The sequence below is a fragment of the Pseudorasbora parva genome, chromosome 2 (assembly GCF_024679245.1).
Source record: "Pseudorasbora parva isolate DD20220531a chromosome 2, ASM2467924v1, whole genome shotgun sequence".
Taxonomy (NCBI): Eukaryota; Metazoa; Chordata; class Actinopteri; order Cypriniformes; family Gobionidae; genus Pseudorasbora; species Pseudorasbora parva.
The window spans coordinates 56,842,823-56,870,153 of record NC_090173.1 but is presented as its reverse complement, the minus strand read 5'-3'; the positions used below and the strand labels follow the sequence as shown (position 1 = coordinate 56,870,153).

General features: G+C 39.6%; 1 long non-coding RNA gene across 1 annotated transcript in view; it reads right to left on the bottom strand.

Annotated features, from left to right (window-relative positions):
- Positions 1-774: 774 nt before the first annotated feature.
- LOC137055551 (uncharacterized) overlaps positions 775-27,331 on the bottom strand; it is a 103,121-nt gene continuing 76,564 nt past the window's right edge. The window contains exon 3 of the long non-coding RNA XR_010900023.1: positions 775-1,729. This is a non-coding gene — a long non-coding RNA (uncharacterized lncRNA). The remainder of the gene's footprint in view (positions 1,730-27,331) is intronic.

Sequence of the window (27,331 nt, the reverse complement as noted above, 5' to 3'; positions counted from 1 at the left end):
AATATGCAGCATGTTATACAAGCATCAGAAAAAAATAGTAAAAAAAAAAAGCTATAAAGTGCGAGAGTCAGAATGACGACAATGTATGTCTAAATGGTGCCACAATATCTAACTCATTTATAAAATGACACTGTTATATTAAAATCAGGTTTTCTGTAGGTATATTTAAGACCAATTCAAGACATTTTAAGAAATAAATTGAAAGGAACAACACAACATGTTCTCTAAATGTAACTGTCTAAGCACACGATGAGTATTAGCGACACGTCAAAGCTTGAAAATAATATTTTCAACAGATCTCAATTACTTTTTAGTTAATTTTACAAAAAAGCTCTTCTCCCAAACACTAAAATAGGGAAATAACTTTTACTGAACCTTCTGATCAAAACTGATATTGTTTTTTCCAGTATTTTCTCTGGTTTTCCAAATCAAGACACCTTTACTGGAGAAGCAACATGACGTATGATGAGACTTCCTGTGAAAGTGAGTTTATGATGAAAACAAGAATTAATATCTGCCAATGCGTTTAGAAAAAGTAACTTCATTCAAAGGAAAAAGTCTTTTTTTTTTTTATACCCATTGACAGATATTTGTTCTTGTCTAAGCACAAACACAACTCACTCAATTTTGTTCATTTTCTCACAAAGCAAAGCCTTAATTTCTTAGATTTTTATTAGCAAGTAAATGTATCTTGGTTCAAGGATGTTTATATATTTATATAATATATATAAATTAAATTGCATGCATTGCAAAAAAAAAATAAAATATATATATATATCTCTGTGTGTGTGTGTGTGTGTGTGTGTGTTTATACTCAATTTAATTTAGGGCCCTATGAAGTCCATTTTATTTTAGTTAAGTTTGAGTTTTTTTTATTCCGTTTTAATGGTTAAATTAAATGTTATTAGTCAAAAAGCAGGTCTAATTAATTGAAATCATGAAACGTATACAATTGAACAGCAATTTATTAACATTATAAATTATAAAAAATTAGGGCCCTAAATGTTAAATTTTTTCTCAATTTTTATTTTACCAAAAATTATGTGTAGTCCATTTTTGGGTGAACTGTTTAGTCACATTAGTCTGAGTAAATGACAGAATTGACATTCTTGGGTGAACTATCCCTTCAAATGTAGCCTACTATCTTTAGATTTGCTCATCCAAAATGTGACAAGTTCCACATTATACAGTAATCAATATTTGTATGAAAGGATTCTGCTATTCCACCTCACGGAAAACAGAGGGGTCTGATTTAACCCCATGACATTGGATTTAAGACTGATCCAATTGAAGATATTTTTAAGGCCTTGAATTTCAGATGGTCAAATGAAGACATTTGAAGACCTGTGGAAACCCTCTAAAATATTACCACAATTTTCATGAAAACAATGTTCATAGAAGATCTAGTCCTTGGCACACTGAACTAAGGTTAATAGTAGGGGTCAGTAAAGTGATATGGTCCGCTGGAGGGTCAACATCAGAGCTGTTATTATATTCGCTGGAACAGTGTACTGACCAATCAGAAGGGAGAAGAAATGCTAAAGCAGAAAACAGTCCGGGTAATCCAGTATGTGCAGTCGAAGCATGGTAAAAGGACAGCAGATGCCGTGACGCCGATGTTTGTCCCACACAGCGGAAAGCGGCAGTCTTAAATCCACATGTGAACTGGCCATCTCCAAATAATCCTGTGTTCCCGTCACACTCATCCACGGGTCTCTTCAGACACTGCCTGGACAAACAAACACAAAACATGTTCAGATTCACCTAACACAGGCCAATTTGATCAATGAAACATCTCCATGCAGAGTGAACCGAATCAAAAGGTAATGATATTGAGCTCAAACAATAAAAGCACTTTCATCATGCAGGATGTGTCTGCTGGGAATAAAAACCCTCTCCATGCTTTCAGAAACACAACATCCAAACAAGATACATTAGACTTAGTAACAGGGAATGGATGAATAAGAGGACTTGATTTATCAAAAGGTCAAAAGTCTCTATGAATGGTGTTTGAAGGGGATTAAAAAATAAGACGGCTTCTCATACCAGAGAAAAATATAAATAAGTAAAACTTTCAGATAAAGTGCTGGTTGTTATATTTTCATGCAAGATGAAGACGGGCATAACAATAATAGCGAGTTGATCAGAATGAAGCTCATGTGAGGCTTTTTGGGCTTGATTTCTCCGAGATCTCAGGCTCCAGATCCTCGATTGATGAACCGGCAGGGCTGCCTATAGTAGCGGCTCACATCCAGGCCCATCGCGCGGCACACATTTGGGTATGTCTCCCTAATTTAACCCCTGATTCAGATCATCCCATTGTTAGGAGACAGCGATGTATGCCTGATTTACCCCTTCTGAACACAGGGGCGGATGCAGAGTGAGGCGGATGGGTGGGGCTGCACTGCAAAAAGTGCTCTTATTTAGTATTTTGTTCTTGTTTCCAGTCCAAATATCTAAATATTCTTAAATCAAGATGCATTTACTAGATTAGTAAAATTACATTGTTGATAAGTAAAATGAGTTGTTTTCTGGGGAGTGAGTTTTTGCTTAAAACAGGCAAAATGATCTGCCAATGGGGTGAGAAAAATAATCTTATTTGAGTTTGGGACGGACACGAGAAACAAGATTTCAATCAGAAATAAAGATTATTTTTCTCACCCCACTGGCAGATCATTTTGCCTGTTTTAAGCGAAAACTCTCTTCATTTAGATTTGATTTTCAACAAAACAAGAACAAATATCTCATATCGTTTTAAATGCACCTTGATTGAGAATTGTTAGATATTTAGATTAGAAACAAGACAAAATTACTAAAGTAAGAAGAGCATTTTTTGCAGTGTGGATTAAAGGTCCACTGAAATCACAATTGAAGTTTTTTAGCTTTTAGTACGACTTTGTTAGCCTTAAAGTTATGAATAAGCTGGTATGAAATGTACAGTCTCCCACTTCCGCTTAAACGAATCTCAGATTTTGATGAAATCATTGCAGACTTCACTTTCTCGTCAAATCTTCTGTCCAATCAAAATGCGCTCTAGAATCTAAAGCCCGCCCCTTACACTGCTGAAGCGGCGGCTGAAATCGGTCAGTTGTTAACACACATAATTTCTACATGGTGAAAGGCACATAGCACACTATATATGTGATAGGAAATGATTTAGTCATTTAGAGGAAACTGGCTTTACCAAACAGAACGGCTCTAGTCAAGCTGTATATTAACGAAACGCTATTGGCTGTTTCAAAAAAGGGGAGGAGCTGCTAACAGCTGGAGCTGTTTCAGGGGAAATCACGTCAACACACTGAATAATGCGGCGCGTTATAAAGCACTTCAGTCGGCCTTAAAGTTGAGGTGGGCCTGAATCCAGGGTGTCCCAAAATCAAAACAGTTTTCCCGAATCCAGGAAATACAGGGTTGGCTACTGAATTAAGTGACATATTTAGGTTCATATGTATGTTCAAATATTATAATGCAATTTTTATTTTATTTAATCTATTTTGGTTATGAAAAGTGAACACTGAAACGCACGAGTTAAACACGCAATATGTCGGGAGACCTGGAGTTTTTTGGAGAATTTTGTTTTGTATAAATTGTATCTTCATTTTAATCAAATGTTTAATCAGAAAATGTCCTGAATTTAATAAATAAGTAGCAAACCAAACAATAAACACTGAAGAGCATGAGTCAAATACGCAATATTTAAGTGAATTTTCTTTTGTAAAAATCGTATTTTCATTTTAATCAAACGGTTAATTGCCTGGATTTAATAAATAAGTAGCAATCCAAAAACGCCGGGTGTGGATTGAAGTGTGTACAAACGAACCCAAAAGCTGAATTCAAAAAGGCAAATGCCCAAAATAACACCAGCACTCATGAATGACGTTTGTAGAAAGTCTTTCTTTACAGTGAATTTAGTTTCGTATAAATTGTATGGCCCCCATCGGCTGGTATTTCAGAGGAAGCGTGCCGAGGCGGTCCTCCAGATGTTCACCATCACTTCTGTTTGCAGCACCGACCCGAAAACAAAAGGCCTGACCCCGTGACATCACTGTGGCCATGGAGCCGGAGAGGGGCAGAGCGAGCCTGAGAGGAGTCACGTCCCTCCTCTACCTGTCTGGGCCTCGTGCCTGAAGCTCAAACCTGCCTTTCTGCCGGAGCTTATCACTCCATCACCCCATCCGTCTGTCTCCTGGCAGTCTGCCCCGAGCACACACAGTTTTTTTTTTCTTCTCAAAAAAACTCATCCTGTATGATTTATAAGCCTTTTGAAAAGTGGGGACATGGGTAATGTCCTCATATTTCACCCTCTCCTGTAATACCTGTGTTATACCCATGTCATTACACACACTTGTGTCCTCATATTTCACACACACGCACGCACACACACACACACACAGCCCCTAAACCTACCCATCACAAGAAACATTCTGCATTTACTTTCCCAAAAAACAACACTTAGTATGATTTATAAGATGTGTTCCTCATGGGACCAAAAAATGTCCCCACAAGGATGGCAAAATACAAAAACCGTGTCCTTGTGGGGACATTTTTTCATAACGTAGGGTTTTCAAGGACACATACACACACACACAGCTTTCAGAGGTGGGCAATCACAGCATTTCCATCTGATATCTCTGTCTTTACACACACACACACACTCACAGCGAAGGCTTACGTTACGCAATTCAATGAGAGCAATGCCAAGACTGAACCCTTGGAGTCATACACACACACTCGTCGAACACGTCCATCCTCAACACATCCGGGTCAGCGTTCACCGCGAGAAACGAAGAGCACTTAAAAGAAAGGGAAGTCTGCTTTTAGGCAGCTTGGAAAGGCCAGACATTAATTTAATGAAAAGATCGAAAGTCAAATAATATCATCTTCTCCTTCAGTTCGTTTTCTGATTGCCCTGAATTGCCCCGACATAAAAACGGTGAATTCTCAGTTCTTCATTTGGTGGCACACACTGCATTAAAACGGCTAGTCTGGACACGTACGGTTCCCGTTTAATCTCAGCGATTGCACAACAGCTGGAGTTCAGCGGTTCCCACACACCTCTGAGTTATTCCTCTGTTTACAGCTATGCTCTTCAGAAGTAACCATACGGCTTCACAGTGTTACAACTTGCACAGTCACATATTTACACCGACAATATTTTGGTAAAATATGCAAATGGCTCTGGGATGTTTAAAGAGTTCCTGAAGGCTCTTGATAGGCTGTTCACTGCAAAAAATGCTCTTCTTACTCAGTATTTTTGTCTTGTTTCTAGTCCAAATTTCTAAAAAATCTTACATTAAGAAGCATTTACTAGACCAGCAACAGTTATTGTCTTGTTTTGGGGAAAAATAACCCAAAATGAAGAGAGTTTTTTCTTAAAATAAGATAAATAATCTGCCAATGGGGTGAGAAAAATAATCTTAACTCAAACAGAAAACAAGATTATTTCTCTCTCCCCATTGGCAGATTATTTATCTTATTTTAAGCAGAAACTCTCTTCATTTTCAGTTATTTCCCCCCCAAAACAAGACAATAACTGTTGCTTGTCTAGTAAATGCTTCTTAATGTAAGCATTTTTAGATGTTTGGACTAGAAACAAGACAAAAACACTAAATAAGGAAAGCATTTTTTGCAGTGTTTTCCTGCAGTGACCTACGGTTCAGTCTCTTTCTCTTTTACATGCGTTACTGTTTAAAAGGAGCATGGAGAAAACAGCTCCTCTGTAATGGTCTACTAAAACTGGGGCACATGCATCTACAATTATAGTTTAGCCAAACAAAATAGAGAGAAGCCAACACTAAACCCTAATGCTGAAAATAGCTCATTGGTTTGAGTAGGACAAACTTAAATTAAATGAACTGTTATGAGCACTTTCTCTTGAGTTCACAGCACTGACGTATTTCAAGTAATCTAAACCGCTTCATTGATTGTCTTTCATTTAGACTAACTTAAGTTTACCTGAAACTGGGCTGGGATTTTTTATTTCCCAGCATGCTTTGCCCATGTCACTCGAAAGGGAGAATAAAATTGAGAGTAAAAAGTGTTGTGTGTGACCCTGGAAATAATCTTTCCATTGATGTGTAGTTTGTTAGGATGGGACAATATTTGGAAATCTGGAATCTGAGGGTGGAAAAAAAATCTAAATATAGAGAAAATCTCCTTTAAAGTCGTCCAAATGAAGTCCTTAGCAATGCGTATTACTACTAATAATACATTTATGATATATTTACGGTAGGACATTTACTAAATCTCTTCATGGAACATGATCTTAATATCCTAATGATTTTTTGCATAAAAGAGAAATGTATATTTTGACCCACACAGTGTATTGTTGACTATTGCCTCAGATATACCCGAGAGACGCCGGACTGGTGTTGAGCTCCAGGGTCAAATCTGACGTTTTTTGTGTGTGAAAGATTAATGGTAGGGGGAGATTTAGTAGTGATTAATGTTTAGTTATGCTAATTGAGAAGCGTTTATGTTAATTAATGTGATTTTGGAGAGTTGCACCATGGACGAGTGGCTCATGTGGCTTCGTTTAGGAGCAGGTATGTGTAAGTAGTGTTGTCAAAAAATATAAGAGAAAAATAATCTTAACTCAAACAGAAAATTGGTAATTAATCAAAAAGAAAAAACAATTCAGAGAAATTTGACTGCCTAGACTTTTAACAGACGGACAAAAAAATAAATATAAAAAAAATGGATTTAACAGCATATGCAGCATTTTGCAGCAAATATCAATACTTTTCCAGGTATCATACTGAAGTCAGAAATTAGAAACAATGTGTAAGTCACATATCAAGTCCAAGTGACTCCAAAAATCTGATATTTAGCCACAGGAATGCACATTTACACTGTAAAAAGGGGTTCAAATTTACCCCCCAGGACGCGATTGGGCTTGTTTTGAGCAGCAAAGGGCGGGGTGGGTTTTGTTTGTGAAGACCTGGCCACCCTGGTTACATGTCTCCAGTTGTTGTGTTTGAAGTATAGCGATTTAACCGTGAGAATGTGAGAAACTGTTGAAGGAGTCTGAATACATTTTGGTTTGACTGCAACTGATTACCTCACATTTTTTGGGTTAGCCCAACTTATTCAGGTTTACAGTGAACATAAGGCCGGACAACTCTTTTTATTGCGCACACACACGCACGCACGCACACGCACACGCACACACACACTTCAGTTTGAAGTTCACCACATTTAATTAGTCGATTAAACTAAAAACCTGCATGAAGACAGCAAAACCTTTCCCACACACATTCATACAAGTCTATTACAACTCTCCCTCAACTCCTGTGCAATGAAAATAACATGAGTTCAAGAACTGACTACTAAATATATAAATAAATATAACAAACTCCCACAAAAAACAGAGCTTCCCTGCCATACTAAACAAAATAAGAGCGCATAGGCGTATGGATAAGGGCCCGCACCACAAAGAGTATGATTTCATATCATTTCTGATGGTCTAATAGTTCAAAATAAAGAGAGGCATAAACAAAAAGATGCAGTGCAAAGAATGCCAGAGTGAAATCCAGCCGCTGCTTTCCACTGCCGTCTCTCCAGTCGAATCGGAGAGCGCTGCAGATGCCAAGCTCATCTTAATAACAAGCAAAAATGGCATGAAACACATGTACGTGTCAGGTATAACTTACAAACCACTATAGCTCTTCCTGTAGATGGGTCGGTTTAATCACTCATAGCACCTAAATAAAGCTTGAACAGTTCATAGTGGTTAGTTTGCTAAGGCAAGTATTGCTAACTTTGGACATAAGTTGTCCACAGCGCCACTTAACCCTCATCCTTCCCTAATCTATGACCCGAAACTCATTTAAAATAAGATATAATAAAAAAAAGAGAAATAAAAAAAGAGAGTTCATCGGAGTGGCCCAATACCCTAAGACTTTTGTTGCACTTGAACCACGAATACACACACACACACACACACACAAACACACACACACACACACACACACACACACACACACACACACACACACACACACACACACACACACACACACACACACACACACACACACACACACACACACACACACACACACACACACACACACACACACACACACACACAACTGAATTCAAAAGTTTTGTGGTTGAAATTTTAAAAAAGTAACAAACCCTTCTCTCGCGGGTCAATTTGACCCCCTTAGGAATGAATGTAAGGCTGCAGTACACATAGACAAACCTAACGAGGCTAAATCTTTACCAAAACATTATTTTATAAGGTCTATACCTGTGTATATCTGAAAGGCATTCTGAAGATAAATCACTTTAGGACCCAGAGGAACAGCTCCTCCGCTCCACAGAGAGCGATAAAAGGCCATCTAGAATGAATGGCCATCCATTACAATTTATTTATTATTTACTGATAATATCTAGTAATTTAAAGGTAAATAAAAAAAATAAAAACAATACAGAAGCCTTTTCATTAAAAAAAGAAATAAAATAAGCTTTCTGAAAAAAAAAAGTATGATTTTACAGCTTCGGGTCATTTTGACCCACAAGGGAAGGATTTGTTATAAAATGTGAGGAAAGGATGAGGGTTAGGGATAGTTTGCCCAAAAAATTTACATTCTGTCATAATTTTCTCAACAACTGAAGTAGTTGTGTTTAAATGTCTTTCTTCTGCTGATTATGGGTAGCCAATCAGCTGATGAGCCCCCTTGACTTCCACAGTATGGAGCGGAAAAAAAATACTATGGAAGTCAATGGGGCTCATCAGCTGTTTGGCTACCCATAATCTTCAAAATATCATCTTTTGTGTTCAGTAAAAGAAAAAAACTTTAATTATGAGAAAATTATGACAGAACTTTCATTTTTGGGTGAACTATACCTTTAAGAACTCATGAATAATTAAGCGAGGCGTCTTCCCATAGGATAAGGACGCGCAGTCTCATGAATAATTAGGCGAGCCTCGTCTTACCATAGGATAAGGACGCGCAGTCTCATGAATAATTAAGCGAGGCGTCTTCCCATAGGATAAGGACGCGCAGTCTCATGAATAATTAAGCGAGCCTCGTCTTACCATAGGATAAGGACGCGCAGTCTCATGAATAATTAAGCGAGGCGTCTTCCCATAGGATAAGGACGCGCAGTCTCATGAATAATTAAGCGAGGCGTCTTCCCATAGGATAAGGACGCGCAGTCTCATGAATACTTAAGCGAGGCGTCTCCCCATAGGATAAGGACGCGCAGTCTCATGAATAATTAAGCGAGGCGTCTTCCCATAGGATAAGGACGCGCAGTCTCATGAATAATTAAGCGAGCCTCGTCTTACCATAGGATAAGGACGCGCAGTCTCATGAATAATTAAGCGAGGCGTCTTCCCATAGGATAAGGACGCGCAGTCTCATGAATAATTAAGCGAGGCGTCTTCCCATAGGATAAGGACGCGCAGTCTCATGAATAATTAAGCGAGGCGTCTTCCCATAGGATAAGGACGCGCAGTCTCATGAATACTTAAGCGAGGCGTCTCCCCATAGGATAAGGACGCGCAGTCTCATGAATACTTAAGCGAGGCGTCTCCCCATAGGATAAGGACGCGCAGTCTCATGAATAATTAAGCGAGGCGTCTCCCCATAGGATAAGGACGCGCAGTCTCATGAATAATTAAGCGAGGCGTCTTCCCATAGGATAAGGACGCGCAGTCTCATGAATAATTAAGCGAGGCGTCTTCCCATAGGATAAGGACGCGCAGTCTCATGAATAATTAAGCGAGGCGTCTCCCCATAGGATAAGGACGCGCAGTCTCATGAATAATTAAGCGAGGCGTCTTCCCATAGGATAAGGACGCGCAGTCTCATGAATAATTAAGCGAGGCGTCTTCCCATAGGATAAGGACGCGCAGTCTCAAGAATAATAAGCAAGGCGTCTTCCCATAGGATAAGGACGCGCAGTCTCATGAATAATTAAGCGAGGCGTCTTCCCATAGGATAAGGACGCACAGTCTCATGAATAATTAAGCGAGGCGTCTTCCCATAGGATAAGGACGCACAGTCTCATGAATAATTAAGCGAGGCGTCTTCCCATAGGATAAGGACGCACAGTCTCATGAATAATTAAGCGAGGCGTCTTCCCATAGGATAAGGACGCGCAGTCTCATGAATAATTAAGCGAGGCGTCTTCCCATAGGATAAGGACGCGCAGTCTCATGAATAATTATGAGACACCAATGAGTCATCGTTGTACTATAATACAAAAAGAACACAAAGACATATTTTAAACCCAGAAGCTGAAAATAGCACAAAAAGACTAAAATGTAATTGAATGCACGATTTTAGGCCTGGTTTTGTAAAAAAACGCAAGTGACAATCAACTTCAGTTTAGGTTTTCATGACCCTTTAATAAAAGCACATGACCAACTCTTCTGGCATGATGTGGGTGTGTTGAACTGTAATCATTGAGTGAGTGTGTGTGTGTGTCTCGATGACCCAGTCCTGATATGATCTTTGGTGGCGGAGGATGGTCTGAATCATCGTCTCTCCTGCAGGCCGGTTAAACTCGACATGCTGCTGGAAGTGTGTTAAATCACACACAGACACACACTGGAGACCAAACGACAGCCCCACAGGCCACTTCATTAGACTCACTCTGATTAACAACCAATAAAGAGTCTCCGGGCTCAACACCACAGCTTCAGCTTCATACAAATATCAATACAAACTACTCTAAGAAGCAGCTTACTTAGAAGTTTTACTAGCATTACTGCCTTGTTGTTTAGTGTTGACTTGCTAAAAACAAAGTGAACTGATGCAGTAAGACGCAGAGAGTTCCTAATCATTTCAATTCAAATCCAGTCAGGTTTAGTAAAAAATAAGCTTTCTCGATTTTTGTGAACAGATATCAGTTATTAAATCCCAAGAATTGATTTTCAGTTGATGAATGAACGGAACAAGTGCGCCTCCCATCCAATCAATCGCAATTACCTTTCTGCTTTGTTACTTTTGATGTGAAACAGTCTCAGATTTCAAAGTACGTCCATTTTATTACGAAATTCACAAGATAAATATCGCTTTGGGGCTGTTTAAAGAGAAGCGACACGTAAACTGATTGTCTCCTCCGCATTAATGCCAGTTACAGCGCTTAATAAACACGAACGGACATCTGAAAGTGTGCTAAAAGATACATATCGTGTCACATGTAATCGCCCAATCGGTGTTTCAAACGCAGAAAGACGTCAATAACACAGCTTGAAAACCAATGTCACATCACATTTACCAGATAAACCATATTCAGTGTCCATAAACCATAGAAAAATTAACTCCGTTTAGCATTTTGATAAATATATGCACCGCATTACATATTTATTAAAAAAATGTATGTTCTTCAATAATTAATGCATGTTTAAATAAATCAATAAGTTTTTATGATTGCCACGGTTTAAATTATTTTTGGATATTGAATTGGACTAGAAATATGATCATGTAATTATACAGTTAATATTATATCTTTACTGATATTATTAAAAATATTCTTGAAAATAATCTAATGATGTGTTTGTATATAAATTTAGTGTTAATAAAAAAATAGGGCCCTAAATGTTAATAATACAGTAATGTAGGACCAACTGTGCTGCTTACAGCATTAGCATTGGGAAAATTAGCCATGCACCGTCTGTAATATACATCCAAAATCACTGATATCGAACGGAAAGCTTGTGAATAGAAATCAAATTGTTATTTCCTCACACTAGATCTGGTAACTTTAGTCATGTTAAACTAGCGTAACTATGCTCAAGTCTAAAAAAACACATCTGAAATGACTGAATTTGAATAAAGTTTGTGAGACACAATTTTCCAAAGACTCCTCAATGTTATTTTACATTTAAAATATTGCAAATCGCATTCTAATCGCAAAACAGATGCCTTACAGCTCGATGTTTTCTGTTCCACCGTCAGTCCGAGATGTTTCAGTCGCTCTGAGATGATATTAGGTGCTCCAAATTTGGCAAAAATGTTAATGGAGTGGCGGTAGACACCATTATCAGATATTATCATATTTCTTTTACAACACCGGCAAAAGTCATCAGAAGCCATCGCAACATCTTTCTTGAAATCACAAACAGTGTCTCAGATGTTTCTCAGATCGCTCTGATTGGTTTTGAGTTAAGATTATTTTTCTTACCCCATTGGCAGATTATTTATCTTATTTTAAGCAGAAACTCTCTTCATTTTGAGTTATTTTTCCCCAAAACAAGACAATAACTTTTGCTTGTCTAGTAAATGCTTCTTGTTTTAAGATTTTTTCAGATGTTTGGACTAGAAACAAGACAAAAATACTGAGTAAGAAAAGCATTTTTTGCCGTGTAAGGTCGGCGGGTCGCGGCTCTCTCAGCCCCTGTGTGACCCTCAGCAGGTGAGACTGCGAGCGAGACATCTGAGCGCTCTCTGCGATGATAAGACCCTGTCAATGACAGACAGCCGGATAGAGGGAGAGAGAGCCGGAGTCCCTCTGTCAGCCCTGCCCTCCTCCATTACACCCCTCGCTGAGAGAGCCGGAGAGGGCACTGTCCCGATCATACGTCCATCTCTACGAGTTTGTGCTGGGTCAGAATAGGCACCGCTTTTCTGATGCATTGTCAATTGATATATATCCTGATATAAAAAGCGATGTAAACAATCGAGTTCGTTTTATCCAAGGCTCAACTCCCTGTATTCATAAGCTATAATTCACCCAAAAACTTAAATTCTGTCATCATGTGCTCACCCTCATGTCGTTTCGTTTAACTTACAAGCACAAATGTGACCCTGGACCACAAAACCAGTCATACGGATCGATTTTTTGACATTGAGATGTATGGATCATCTGAGAGCTGAATAAACAATCTTTCCACTGATTGTGTGGTTTGTTAGGATAGGACAATATTTGGAAATCTGGAATCTGAGGGTGCAAAAAAAGTCCTTAGTAATGCATATTACTACTAATAATACATTTAAGATATATTTACGGTAGGAAATTTGCAGAATATTTTCATGGAACATGATCTTATCCTAATGATTTTTGGCATAACAGAAAAACGTTGACCCACACAATGTATTGTTGGCTATTGCCACAGATATACCTTCTTAAGACGTCGTAGAAACAACCAATCAGGTGTCTAATCCAAATCCAGGTCTTCTAAAGAGACACGATGGAGAGGAAAACCTCTCCTTTTGGCTTCAAATATCATGATGCGTATTGTATTGTGAGTTCAGTATAGAGACAGAGCGACACGCTTCATAATCTGAAAGCCACTCCCACCGGGGGGAAAACAAACCAACCGTCTCCATTGACTTTCTATTGCGGGAAGCGGCCTCCTTATCATTTCAGACTTATTACTAAAAAACGAACAATGTCTTAAAGCTGATATGTGACGAGGTGTGCAGGAAACAAGCTAAAAAAACAGAACCAAAAACCAAGACGTTTTTATAAGCTGTTGACCCAAAAATCGAGCGTTTAAGGACAAAAAAGTGGATACAAGTAATTAAGACAGAGCGCGACATGTTATATTACACTGAGAACTACGCCGACTGGATGGGAAAGTAATCAGCGACAGGAAATATAATATATGAAACGACATTTGACAACATGTTTACTGCACACGTAGACATACTGAGATATACTGAGTGTCAGGATCCCAAAACGGACCCAATCTTCCTGCTGAAGCTTCATGTCTTACTGCTTGTATTCACTTTTATCTCATTAAACGCTCGTTTTTTGGGGTCGACAGCTTATAAAAATGTAGTTCTGTGTTTTTAAAGCTTGTTTGCTGCACACCTTTTCACATATCAGCCTTTAGACATTGCTCTGTTTTTTTGTTATAAGTAAGAAAAGACGAGGCGACCGCTTCATGCAATACAAAGTCAATGGAGAGCGTTGGATTGTAAAAAAACTGTTGGATTGAAAACGGTGTCAGAGAGACTTCTTCTAAAACATTAAAATCTTTCCGACCCCTATCTTTTGAACGTCAGTGTATCTCCACACAGGACTACTGTATTGACCAATCAGCATCCAAGAGCGCAGCTATCTACCCACAACAACAAAACTCAATAACTCTTAAGAAAATTATAAAAACATTATTAAGACCGGCATCTATACACACACACGTATCCTCGTCACGTCCACACAGAGCCTGGCTGTGGTCTTATAACGTTGTAGCCTGTAACAAAACATTTTCCCAATGTATATTTCTGAGTTCTACTACTACTTTTGGCCACGTAGTTCTGGCCCAAAAAAGCCAAAGCCTCATTCAGTACAGACTCCTCATCTGGACTGTGTTTCCTGTTGGCTGGGTGTCGTACACCCCGCTGGTAATCTCTTACAAGCCTCTATCGTTTTCAGATGACTGTAGGCCTGAATACAAACATTAAACGCCATCGAAGCAAGAGAGCGATCTTTCAGACGGACAGACTACAGGAGAAGACGACAAGAGGAGACGCCAAGTTCAAGTATGACTGCCAGAAGTCCACAGAGAGACATGATCCCCTATCAGTCAGGTCAATCAACCAATCAATCAACTTTATTTATATCACGCTTTTACGATGATGATTGTTTCAAAGCAGCTTCACAGTGTTAACAGCCACTGCGTTCACTTTCCTCAATCACTGACATCCAGCCATTAAGTAAGGGATAATGTACACCCAGCCGGTTGTTATCGCAGAATAAACCCCGACAGAGTGATCAGGACCCTGACGCGGTGTACATTATCCCGCTTATTACACAGCTACTAGTCTCAAATAAATGATTGTCTTGAGATTAAATATTTTATTAGCTCTTACGCAAAGCTTCCACGAAGAAAAACAGTCCCAAACTGCTTTAAGCCTTTATCTATTGCTGCTATATGTTGAAAATGAATGCTGAAAGGGTTGGTTGACCCTCACCCTCAAGTCATTATAGGTGTATAAGACATTCTTCTTTCAGAAAAATACAATCGGAGTTATATTTAAAAAGTCCAGGCTAACGTTAATCCCAGCAGTAGTTGTAGTTGTTTTTGAAGTCCACACGGTTTTGCTCCACACGGCTCCGATGGGTTAATAGAGCCTTCTGATTCGAACCGATGCGTTTGTGTAAGAAAAATATCTATATTTAAAACTGTATAAAGGAAACCTGCCTTGAAGTCTTCCATTGTAACCCATGGCGGTTAAGTATTTAACAGACACAAGATGGTGCCAGCGTTAAGCATGGAAATAGTCCCGGTCAAGATAACTCATAGTGCCTGGACGAGTGTTGGGTTATCTGGGAATAACATACCGCTGGAATGCGCAATTGACCAATCAGAATCAAGTATTTCACAGAGCCGTGTAATAAAGAGTTAGATGAACCTTTGCCAGAGTCTCAAATCTCATTGAGTCCCAATGAGGCTGAGCCTCTTAGTTTTAGTTCACCTCCGAATGAAAACGTCCTGATCATTCACTAACCCTTATCTCATCCAAGATGTTCATGTCTTTCTTTCCTCAGTGGAAAAGAAATTAATTTTCTTGAGGGAACCATTCCAGGATTTTTTTCCACATGATGGACTTCAATGGGAACCAACGGTTGAAGGTCCAAATCACTGCAGTTTCAGAGGAAGAGCTCCAGAGGCTCTGACCGATCCCAGATGAAGGATTAGAGTCTGATCTAGAGAAAACATCAGACATTTTCCCCATTTTTTAAATTTTATTTAACCTTAAATGCGCGACTTCACCGTTGTTCTTCTTCACGGCGTATGACGCCATCACGTCAGATAAAGTCCATCTCATGTTCTCCTCCAACTTTAAAATCATCCGTCATTGTTTTACCTTTATTTTTTTAAATGCTGTTTGGTTTAGTCTTTGCACGTTCGTTTTAACACTGGGTCGGTGCTTCCACCCACGTCATGTGACCTTTCCAACAGGATGGCGTCATTCAACAACACAGAAGTCGAGCATTTGGGGTTATGAAGTATATAAATGTTTATTTTATTGTGAAAATGTCTGATGTTTTCTCTAGATCAGACTCTGCACTGCAAAAATGCTTTTCTTACTCAGTATTTTTGTCTTGTTTCTAATCCAAACATCTAAAATTCACAAGAAGTATTTACTAGACAAGCAAAAGTTATTGTAATTCAAAAAATAACTCAAAATGGAGAGTTTTTGCTTAAAATAAGATAAATAATCTGCCAATGGGGTGAGAAAAATAATCTTAATGCAAACAGAAAACAAGATTATTTTTCTCACCCCATTGGCAGATTATTTATCTTATTTTAAGCAGAAACTCTCTTCATTTTGATTTATTTCTTCCCAAAACAAGACAATAATTTGGATTTATCTAGTAAATGTTTCTTAATGTAAGAATTTTTAGATATTTTGATTAGACACAAGACAAAAATACTAAGTAAGAAAAGCATTTTTTTGCAGTGTATTCCTCATCTGGGATCAGTCAGAGCCTCTGAAGCTCTTCCTCTGAAACTGCAGTGATTTGGACCTTCAACCGTTGGTTCCCGTTGAAGTCCATGTGGAGAAAAATCCTGGAATGTTTCCCTCAAAAAACTTCATTTCTTTTCGACTCAAGAAAGAAAGAGATGAACATTTGGTGAGTAAATCAGGAAATGTTCATTCTGAGGTGAACTACTCCTTTAGTAGAAGATGCAGCAGAGATGTTGAGAATAAATTGGCCGTATTATACAGGAAATATATTTCAAACCCAAGATCAATTGGTCATACTTGAGAACGGGCCGTGTGTGTTTCCATAGCATGGGTCACAACCGTCTTTCTGCACATAGGCATCCTTCAGGCCTTCACTGGACGCACAAGCCCTGCTGTTTAACTGGGATTAGGAACAGCTTCCTCCATGGTGGGCTCCGATCTCCCAAAACGTGAGCACATGGTTCCCATTGTGGCTTAAAGCAGAGCAGGAGGGGTTACGCGGCTGCTTCTGGCCTCATGGTGTGAAGCGAATGCTTTCGGGTCCAGGGGAGAGAGGTCAAGAGGAACAGCAGACGCGCTCCTGTGCTGACGGACTGGCCCGACTCGCAGCTCACACAAACAGGGGATATGAAACGGTGTTGAAATCAGGCGGATTTGGGCTTTCAGTGCCCACCTGACACCGCAGAGACACCAGAGACGCGAATAACTTTGAAGAGGTATTATGGAAACGAGAGAAAGTTAAAGAGGACAACAGGACTGTTGAAGGAGAGCGAAATGGTGGGAAACGAGAACACAGTGTAAGTGTAAACACTTGTAAATGGTTGGCTGGGTGTTTTATTTTTGACAAACACACACACACACACACAACAGCACAGCAGGTAAAGAGGTTTAGTCACTCGGGCAGATGGTTCAGAGTTCTTCAGGACTGAGTCTTGTGTTTTCAAACACAAAGAAGGCTAAATGTTTGGCCGCCCGTGTCATATGGTAGCAACAATGACAGGGAGGGTTTTAAAGGTCCACAGAATGGGGTCTCCTATAAGGACATGCACCATGAAGCACATCTAGACCCATTCAATAAACCAATTAAATTCCCCCAGAGCCTCAGCGAGCGCACCGATGCATTCGGTGTCTAAGCGAGACATTAAAGGTGAAATAAAACGTGCTCTCTGCATTCTCGTTGCCTGAGAGAGAGATGTGTTGTCCTGATTCAGTATGATCACGTTTTCAGGCTATATGTCTGTGTTTTTGTAGCTTGTTACAGAATAAAAGATCTCTCTCGCCTCCGAAAACCGAACTTTCCTGTCCTGTCCGCCGTTATACTGCTCTTTAATTGCACGAGCAAATGCGGCTTTTGCGTGTTGTATATCACCTCATATCTAAAGTGCACGAGAAAATACCAGCATGCGACGTTACATCGTCAAATGATAAGTCATGAAATAAAAGTAAAGGACCTATAAATCACGGACCTGGTACGATGTGTGTGAGCTGGGAAGTCTTTGCTTGCAGGATTGATGTTCATCCAGACATTTTATTCTCACTTAACGTTACTTCGCATATTTCTCAATTAGTGCGGTGGCTACTTAATTGTACTAACGACTGCTATTTAATAACTTATAGGCCTATTTATTCATCAGTATTAGTCATTCATACAATGTATTTGTAGGTTAAGTATCTATCTGTCGGTCTGTCTATCAATCATCCATCTATCCATCATTTATGTATAAATATTAAAAAAATATTAAAAAAGAGTTTGGCCATGGGGAAATATTTCCAAAATATTGGCCGAGTTGCGTTTGCGTGCTTCTAGTAAACACAGAAACTGGCGAACGGCGGTCTTTCGAATCAGCTTTGACCGCGACTCTGGAAGACTTGGAGTTAAGCTTTCCTCTGAGAAAAGAACAAAGAACGGCACTGAAGTCATTCTTAAAAAGGGAAGATGTGTTCGGAGTTTAGCCGACCGGATACGGCGAATGTTTAATCAGTCAGCGAGCTCCGCTTCACCTTCATTGCTCTGGTTGGTGTAGCGCTATCCTATCGCGTGCAGAGGGAGTTTGAAAGACAACCGTTTATCCGCCCCTCAGATTGAGCTGTCAATGGTGAGTTTCCAGACCAAACATCTTGATGGGGGTCCGGCTTGTCAGGCTAACTATTCACAGCATTATTAATAGCAGTCTTGTCTTTTTTAACAGGGACCAAGGAACATACGGAGGCGTTCATACCTTTTCACTGACGTAATGACGTGCACTTGCTAGCTGTGTTTCATTTACGTGTTCTCCGAATGCTAAAGAGGAGCCTCGTTTAGCCTCTGAAGGAAGTGACTTAGAAGGATCAGTCCTTCCAAGGAAGCATCCTTGACATTGAGATACATCTAGAGTCTCTTTAGTCCACCCAGGCCACCATAGCAACACTCTGAACACCTTAATGTCTGCATAGCAACGTCATGGAAACCACACACAACAAATGTTATGGAGACGAGTTTTGTTGCTTCAGGAAATGCCAAAATCTAGTTACCATTTTTATCATGATAGACTGGGAGCCAAACCACTGGTTTGAAACCAGCCCGAAACGAAGACTCTTCTGTAAGTGTGTTTAGTTTGAAGGAAAGAGAACGAGGGAATGTAATGTTTACAGATAAACCAGGGCTTGATGCTCACACCTGTGCTCCTAAGGTGAAAATTAGGAGCATGTTCAGAAACGTTAGGGGTGCTATTAACCATTTCTGCATTCATATTTTTGCCATACTAGTCTTATTTTAGTATCACTGAGATGCTATATTGTTTAGGTTAATGTTTCAAAATCAATTTAATTATGCTTTCACTTTAATTTTAGTTAAAAGTTTTAGTAATTCTGTTGATTTGTCTTTTTTCTAAGCCTTTCTTTTATATTGAAAGATCTCAACTGAACACAATATATAACACCGGATACTTGGATATTTTACTGCAACAATACAACACAGTGCACCTTTAACTGATCATTAAGCCGCTTGTGATGATCTTACATTAAAGAAACTGATCCGCAGGGATTGTACAGTTCTCACACATCTATTCTCTGTCGTAAATGCGAGTGAAGTGGCCGAGCGCTGTAAACAACACAATCTCTGACCGCTCTCAGAGCTTTCTCTCTCGTTCTCCATCTGGAGGAGACGTCTTAATGGACAGTTTGGGCTTAAAGGTCAAGCAGCCCCATTCTGACCCTGTGTTTCCAGAGGTCAAATAGATCAGTTGACCCCCACCAGCACGCATTACATCCTCTTCTTTTCCCCCATGTGTGACGCCATGCTTTCCCCTTATGCTTAGATAGCGGCGGCAATGGCTTTAATTAAACGCCTCCTGAAGGGCTTTTGCTATTTTCCGTTCAAGAAGCGCTTACATAAAGCTTGAGTCATGAAGTCCCAGCACTCCTCCAACCACTGACCCGTGTGCCGAGAGGCTGGCCCAACACCAGGAGTATCTTTACTGACTACAAACTAAACTCTACGTTTCACCATCAAAGGTGTGTCAATGGATAGCGATAGTTTAGATCGATTACAGGGCGAGGACTCAGTGAATCAATTCATGATTCGGATCGAGTGTCAAACTGATGAAATCACGTGACTTTGGCGATCTGAATCATGAATCGATTCACTGATTCATAACCGTTCGAAGCTTTGTTTTAAAATCGGCCCATCGCTATAAAAGTCGTTATTTAGTGTTTCTGCGCACTTAAACTCTTCTCCTGTGCTTCATAAATGATTGTAGAGCCGCTGTAGTGAGATGGGCTTTGTATCGACGTCTTTAGTGCCTTTATGGGTCTTGAGAGAGGAAATGACATTGGTGTCAATGAAGGCCTTTCTGAGCCATCGGATTTCAACACTAATATCTTCATCTGTGTGTGAAGATGAACGGAGCTCTGACGGCTGTCCGACCACAGGAGGAATTAATGACACAATTTACATTTTTTGGGTGAACTAACCCTTTAATCTGACCGACTATCACCCATAAACAAGGGATTGAAAGGTCTGGTCTAGGTGGTCACCCCAGGCCAAAAAGCAACTACATCAGGGTCTGCTTCCAATTTGCCCTGTTTATCATTGCGACTGCAGTCAGCCACTCTCATCTCTCCTCCGAAAAATAAACCTTGGCCACATTTGGAGCATCGGGCTCCAAAACACTTAGCTTTCATAAACACGATTAGGCTTTATTCAGGTCTTGCCTGCATGTCTGAGGACAGATAGTAAAAGCATGAAGTCGGTATTATGAATAAACACTCTGGGGTGAATTATAAACATTTAGCAACTCTTGCACACTGTGGGCCAGATTTACTAACAGCACCAGTGCAGAGCCTCTGTTGGCGTTATAAATCCACTGTCAGGATTTATTAAAGACACGCAGTGAGAAAGTGTTTTTTCAGGCAGCTGGCTGGCGTATCCCATTGTTTTCAAGTCAAATCAAGTCACCTTTACTTATACAGCGTTTTTTTTACAAGGCCAACGTTTCAAAGCAGCTTCACAGGAAGATAATGCAACAGTATTTGATCCGGCTGTACAGAAAATAAAGCATGTTAGGTACAATACAGCGAGTTGAGTCTGGATGTGCGGTTATAATTAGGGAGATTTATGAGGATCTACTGACGGAAATGCGATATATATTCAGGGGTGTATAAGGACCTTACATGTTATGTTTTTAATACCTTAGAATGAGCCGTTTCGATCTACATCCACTGGGACTGTTTTTTTTTACTAGATAAGTAAAACGACATAAGATATTTTCGCTTGTTTTCTTCACATAAGAAAACTCAAATAAGATTATTTTTCTCACCCCATTGGCAGATCATTTTGCCTGTTTTAAGCAAAAACTCACTTCATTTAGATTTTCCCCCCACAAAACAAGCTAAAATATCTTGCCATTTTACTTATCTAGTAAAAAACAACACCCCAAAAAAACCCGTCCCAGTGTGTGTAGACAGAAACGGCTCATTCTACGATATTAAAAACATAATGGTTCATTATGTAAGGTCTTTATACACCACAAAAAAATAGTTATGTCTATTATATTGCATTTCTGTCAACAGATCCTCATAAATTTTACACACTGCACCTTTAAACCCTTAACGATACCCTAATTTTAACAGCATATCCAGACGCAACTCGCTTCTACCCAACATGCTTTGTTTTGTGGACACATTTGGTAAATCAAGCATTAAAATAATGCAAACAAAGCATGCTATTAGCAGGTGCAAGTGGCCGTTCGGGCCTGTTCGCCGTGGGGTTGATCACAGGACGATGAAGCGAAGAGGTAATTAAAAGGGTGCAGATGAAAAAGACTTTTGTATGGAAAGACCAGCACAGCAACATTCTTCCGAGACTTTGCACGTCGAGCAAAAATGCTTGAACTGACAGCAGGCTTAAGTGATGTGTCGAACAGCTGAGGGGGTCTGGATGTGTGTGAGCGGGCAAGCTAGACGCTAATCCATCCTTTCTCTTCTCTGGAGTTTTCCTAGGGCGTGTAAGAGCTGAGTCGGACACTTTTTTCCCCCCTCACGGCCGTCTTTGAGGGCCACAATGCCCGACCAGCTGAGCTTTGAGTCCTGCTGAAGTCTAGGTGCAGACAAAGGCCACGTGTGGAGACTGGAGCCATCGGCCATGAGGAGCTGTTTTAATGCAAGCTGACTGTCTGCGCCTCCTCCTTGTCCTATCTGCCCTTCCTAATCCTCAACTTCTTGAAAGCTGACGGCCGAAACCTCAGCGAAGCTACAAAAAAAAAGGGAAAGTCGACGAGGTCGCAGCAGGCCTGGACCACCTGCTCAGAGAACTCAATTGTAAAGGAGTAAGTAAGTCTCAGTGGCTCTTGTGATCCTACCGTACAAAGGAACAAATTGCGTTCCTCGGGCCTGTCCTCCGCGGGTCAGAAATCAGGCTGAGAGCCCATGATTGGCCCTCTCAGGGACACGTATTTGTTTGGCGAGCATGTTTTAAGCATATCTGCTTTCATCTCCTGCTTTTCTACTCTTCTGCCGCGCATTTGCCGAGGCACTTCTCTCAAAATTGAATGTTATTATTCCAAACAGTCTTATCTTTTATTTATTGTTGAGTGGCAGAGGCCGTCCGGCGAGAGCATCTGCTGTCCTTCTGTAGCCTAGATTAAAGGGACGGATGGACTCAGAGAGAGAGAGACATAGTGCTTCATCATCTTCATCTTCATGATCTTAATTGCATGGCTGAAGTTCTGATCGCTGCTAGCTTTAATCTACAGCCTCGGATAAACAACGCTCCTGGAAGACACGTATCCGTACGGGTCACGGCCAACACAGACCAATGCTAGATGGGTACGGTGTACAATGTGTCCACAAAACCAGTCATAAGGGGTTTTAAAGTGAGATGTATAGATCATCCGAAAGCTGAATAAATTATCTTTCCATTGATGTGTGGATTGTTAGGATGGGACAATATTTGGAAATCTGAGGGTGCAAAAAAATCTCCTTTAAAGGGATAGTTCACCCAAAAACGAAAATGTGATGTTTATCTGCTGACCCCCAGTGCATCCAACATGTAGGTGTGTTTGTTTCTTCAGCAGAACACAAATGAAGATTTTTAACCCAACCGTTGCTCATATAATGGGTAACAACTCTATGAGAGAGAAAAAAAAAACATGTTTAGACAACGTGCACAAAAACCCTGCTGCTCGTGACGACACACTGATGTCTTAAGACACGAAACGGTCGGTTTCTGTGAGAAACACAACAGAAATTATGTTACTTTTTTACCTACCGTATTTTCCGGACTATAAGTTGCACTTTTTTTCATAGTTTGGCTGGTCCTGCTTATAGTCAGGTGCGACTTATATATCAAATTTAATTCATACTGACTGACAAGAATAAACATATAGCCGCGAGAATGCACTCTATGCTGCTCCTGTAGCCTAATATTTACTTAAAGACAACAACTTAGAAAGACTGAACACAAACAAAATGCCCCCATAAAGAAAATCTTATTCTGCAAAATACAAAGAGCATGTAGTAAAATATGCAGCGGAGAACGATTCACACAGCGTTCGTCTCGCGCGGCTGAGCCTCTCCCGGCAGAGAGTTCAAGCGGCTGTGGACTCGTTCCTTTAGCTCTGGCCATCTTGCTTACAAGTAGATTTCTTTTTCTTCTTCATCACAATTAAAGTAACCTCTGCTTTTCGCCAGTCCCTTACAAGTTTCTCACTCACTCTAAACTTTCTTTCTTCTGCTCGGGTTATGCAGTGAAGCGGGCACGAGCGAGTGCACGCGAGCAGGTGCTCGCATACGCACGCGGCTCCAGCTCTACCGTAATGCGACTTATAGTCCAGTGCGACTTATATATATTTTTTTCCATGTCATGACGCATTTTTGACTGATGCGACTTATACTCCGGAGCGATTTATAGTCCGGAAAATACGGTAATTTTGTTTTTTACCTCTTTTAGTCAAAACTGCCGTGATCATAGATATATATATGATGTAGATGCCTCATTCGACCAATCCAGTTTTGACCTCACCAGAGGGAAGTAATAGCGGATGGGAACACTAGATGAGATTCGCCTGGATATGAGGTAAAAAAGTAACATAAATTCTGTTGTGTTTCTCACAGAAACCGACCGTTTCGTATCTTAAGACATCAGTGTGTCGTCAGGAGCAGCAGGGTTTTTGTGCACGTTGTCGAAGCATGTTTTTTTTTCTCTCATAGAGTTGTTACCCATTCACATGCATTATACGAGCAACGGTTGGGTTAAAAATCTTCATTTTTGTTCTGCTGAGGAAAAAAAAACACACCTACATGTTGGATACACTGGGGGTCAACAGATAAACATCACATTTTCATTTTTTGGTGAACTATCCCTTTAAAGTTTTCCAAATGAAGTCCTTAGCTATGCATATTACTACTAATAATAGGACATTTACTAAATATCTTCATGGAACATGATCTTAATATCCTAATGATTTTTGGCATAAAACATAAATGTGTTTCCTGATGTTTAGCCTCAGCCATAATGAAGCCTGCATGAGTAATGAGATCAGACTGGCAGTGTGTGTATAGGGAAGGTTCAGATGTGACGTGAAGGTGGTTAAACTCAACCAGTCAATGATGCATGGGCCTGGAGGATTACAGTCACACCAGCCAGGAGGACCACCCAAAACACGGCCAACGCACAGACACTAACACATCTGCTCTACACACACACACACACGCACATCTCCTGTGTGAAAGATAAACGCATAGACTAGTCCAGGGGGTCTCAACCTTTATGATGCCAAGGACCCTCAAATATGATGAACCTTTATGAGGGAACCCCTTCCTAAAATACATCTAGTTTTATCTAAGAGAAAACATTTTAACTGTTCGATAAAAAGTAAGACATTGTTTCCCAACTTAAGTTGGCTATACTTAATGTTGGATGTATAAACCTGAAGAACATTTTCAATTAAAAATGATTTTTATAAGCTACTTTAACTATAAATGTATGCAAGCATTTTACATACTTGCCTTACAACCCAAGTGAGCGAGATAAAGGGGTTATAGTGAGTAAAACTCACTAGAAAGATGCAAAGCAAACGACAAACGAGAAAAAGCAAAGTATACAACAAGAAATGAGAGAAATGTTTAGAAATGAAACAGTTAGAGTAGACTTTATCCATTTTTGCTTTGACTTTTAATGCTCTGAAATTGTCTGGGGACCCCAGTTTGAAAACCCCTGGACTAGTGAATACACACACACACAAGGATAAGCGAGGTGATATTTTTGTGGCTGAGCTGTGACTACGAGGTTTGAGTCACAGAGCTGTTGATTAGAAAGAGGTAAACCCTTGAAAATTAAACTATTTCAGTGATGAAGTTTCTTAATTCACACATGTAGTTGGTGTGTTTGGTCAGTAGACATCCATGTGGCAGCAGCTAATCTCCTTTCTCAAGGTCAGTCAACATACGGAGTCACCAAAATCATCTTCCAAGCGGCGCTTTTTCTCTTCAAGTTTAGAGTTAGTTCACCCAAATCATTTCTGTCCATTATTGAAAATCCATTCAACCAAAACATCAAAAAGATGTTTTTGCACAGACTCCTCTTGATAATGTCAGATCACTTTGATAGAAAGTTGTGTAATGGATCTACCAATCATCTGATAGATTTAAGGACACGATTAGATAATGCCAGTTTAGCTCAACCAATGAGCAAGCAATGCTTCATTTAGTTCAGTCTGTGGTGTCAAAGGTCACATTAGCAAATAAAGAACAAAAACTTCAGCAAAACATGCTCTGCTCAAAGTGTCTGAGTCATTTTGGGCCCAACTCTTTATCACTTTTACTGGATTTTGGGGTATAATATGTCACGGCTGACTTTATTTAGCTCTCCTCACTTACAGAAATGAACTATAGTGTCCTGCACACACACTAGAGGAACATCATATCTGTGTCTGAATCAGTGTTGGTCTGACTGAATAAATATTCCCAGCAAACAGCAGGCAAGCTGAGGCTGGGAGAGATGAGAACTGGACAGAAGTGGGGTGTCTTGCGTCCAGCGTGTGTCATTCAGGGATTTGGGGAGTAACTCTCAGCTCAAGCCAGAGTCTATTTCTAGAAGATTTCCTAAAATAAAGTCCTGAGCTCCCAATCTGGCAGAAGAGAGCAAAACCTCCTTCAGCAGCCAAGAGCATGAGCTCAGCGGTGCCATCACGTCACTGCTGACGAAACCCTGATCTCGTAAAGAGAGGCAACAGACCTCCAGCGAGAACCGCTGAAACCGCCTCTGCCTTTAACACGGGCCAGAACGGGGCCATTTCATCAGCAAACCTGATCCCTCACTAACACAACACAGCTGATCCACCAGGACAAGAGCTCTTCACTTATTAATGCAGCAAACAAACAAGCAAAACAAAAAACACAATGACGCAAAAAGCAAACAAAACACAATAACTGTACAAAAACAAGAACAAAGCAAAAACAAACAAAAAACAAAGCAAAAACAATTAAAACAAAAACAAAGCAAAAACAAGTAAAACAAAAAAACAAACAGAACAAAAACACAAAGCAAAAACAAACAAAACACAAAGCAAAAGGCAAAAACAAACAAAAAACAATAAAGCAAAACACAAACAAAACAAACAAAACACAATTAAGCAAAAGGCAAAAACAAACAAAACACAATTAAGCAAAAAACAAACAAAACACAAAACAAAACACAAAAACAAACAAAAAAACAATAAAGCAACACAAACAAAACAAAACAAAACACAAAGCAAAAGGCAAAAACAAGCAAAACATACAAAAAACAATAAAGCAAAACACAAACAAAACACAATAAAGCAAAAACAAACAAAACACAACTAAGCAAAAAACAAACAAAACACAATTAAGCAAAAACAAAAAACAAAACAAAGCAAAAGGCAAAAACAAACAAAACAAACAAAACACAATTAAGCAAAAACAAACAACACAAAACACAAAGCAAAAGGCAAAAACAAACAAAACACAATTAAGCAAAACACAAACAAAACAAAACGAAGCAAAAGGCAAAAACAAAAAAAACAAAAACAACAAAGCAAAACAAACAAACAAACAAACACAACAAAGGAAAAAACAAACAAAAACAACAAAGGAAAAAAACAAACAAAACAAACAAAAACAACAAAGCAAAAACAAACAAAACACAATTAAGGAAAAGACAAAAACAAACAAAACAAAGCAAAAGGCGAAAACAAACAAAACAATCAAAAAACAATAAAACAAAACACAAACAAACAAAGCAAAAGGCAAAAACGAACAAAACAAACAAAAACAACAAAGGAAAAAAACAAACAAAACACAATTAAGGAAAAGGCAAAAACAAACAAAACACAATTAAGCAAAAAACAAACAAAACAAAGCACGAATGAATCGGATGCCCATGCTGGTGTTTTACTGAAACATAAAGTGACCAAGGGCTGCCAAATCTCATTAAAGTCAGATTCGTACACTTT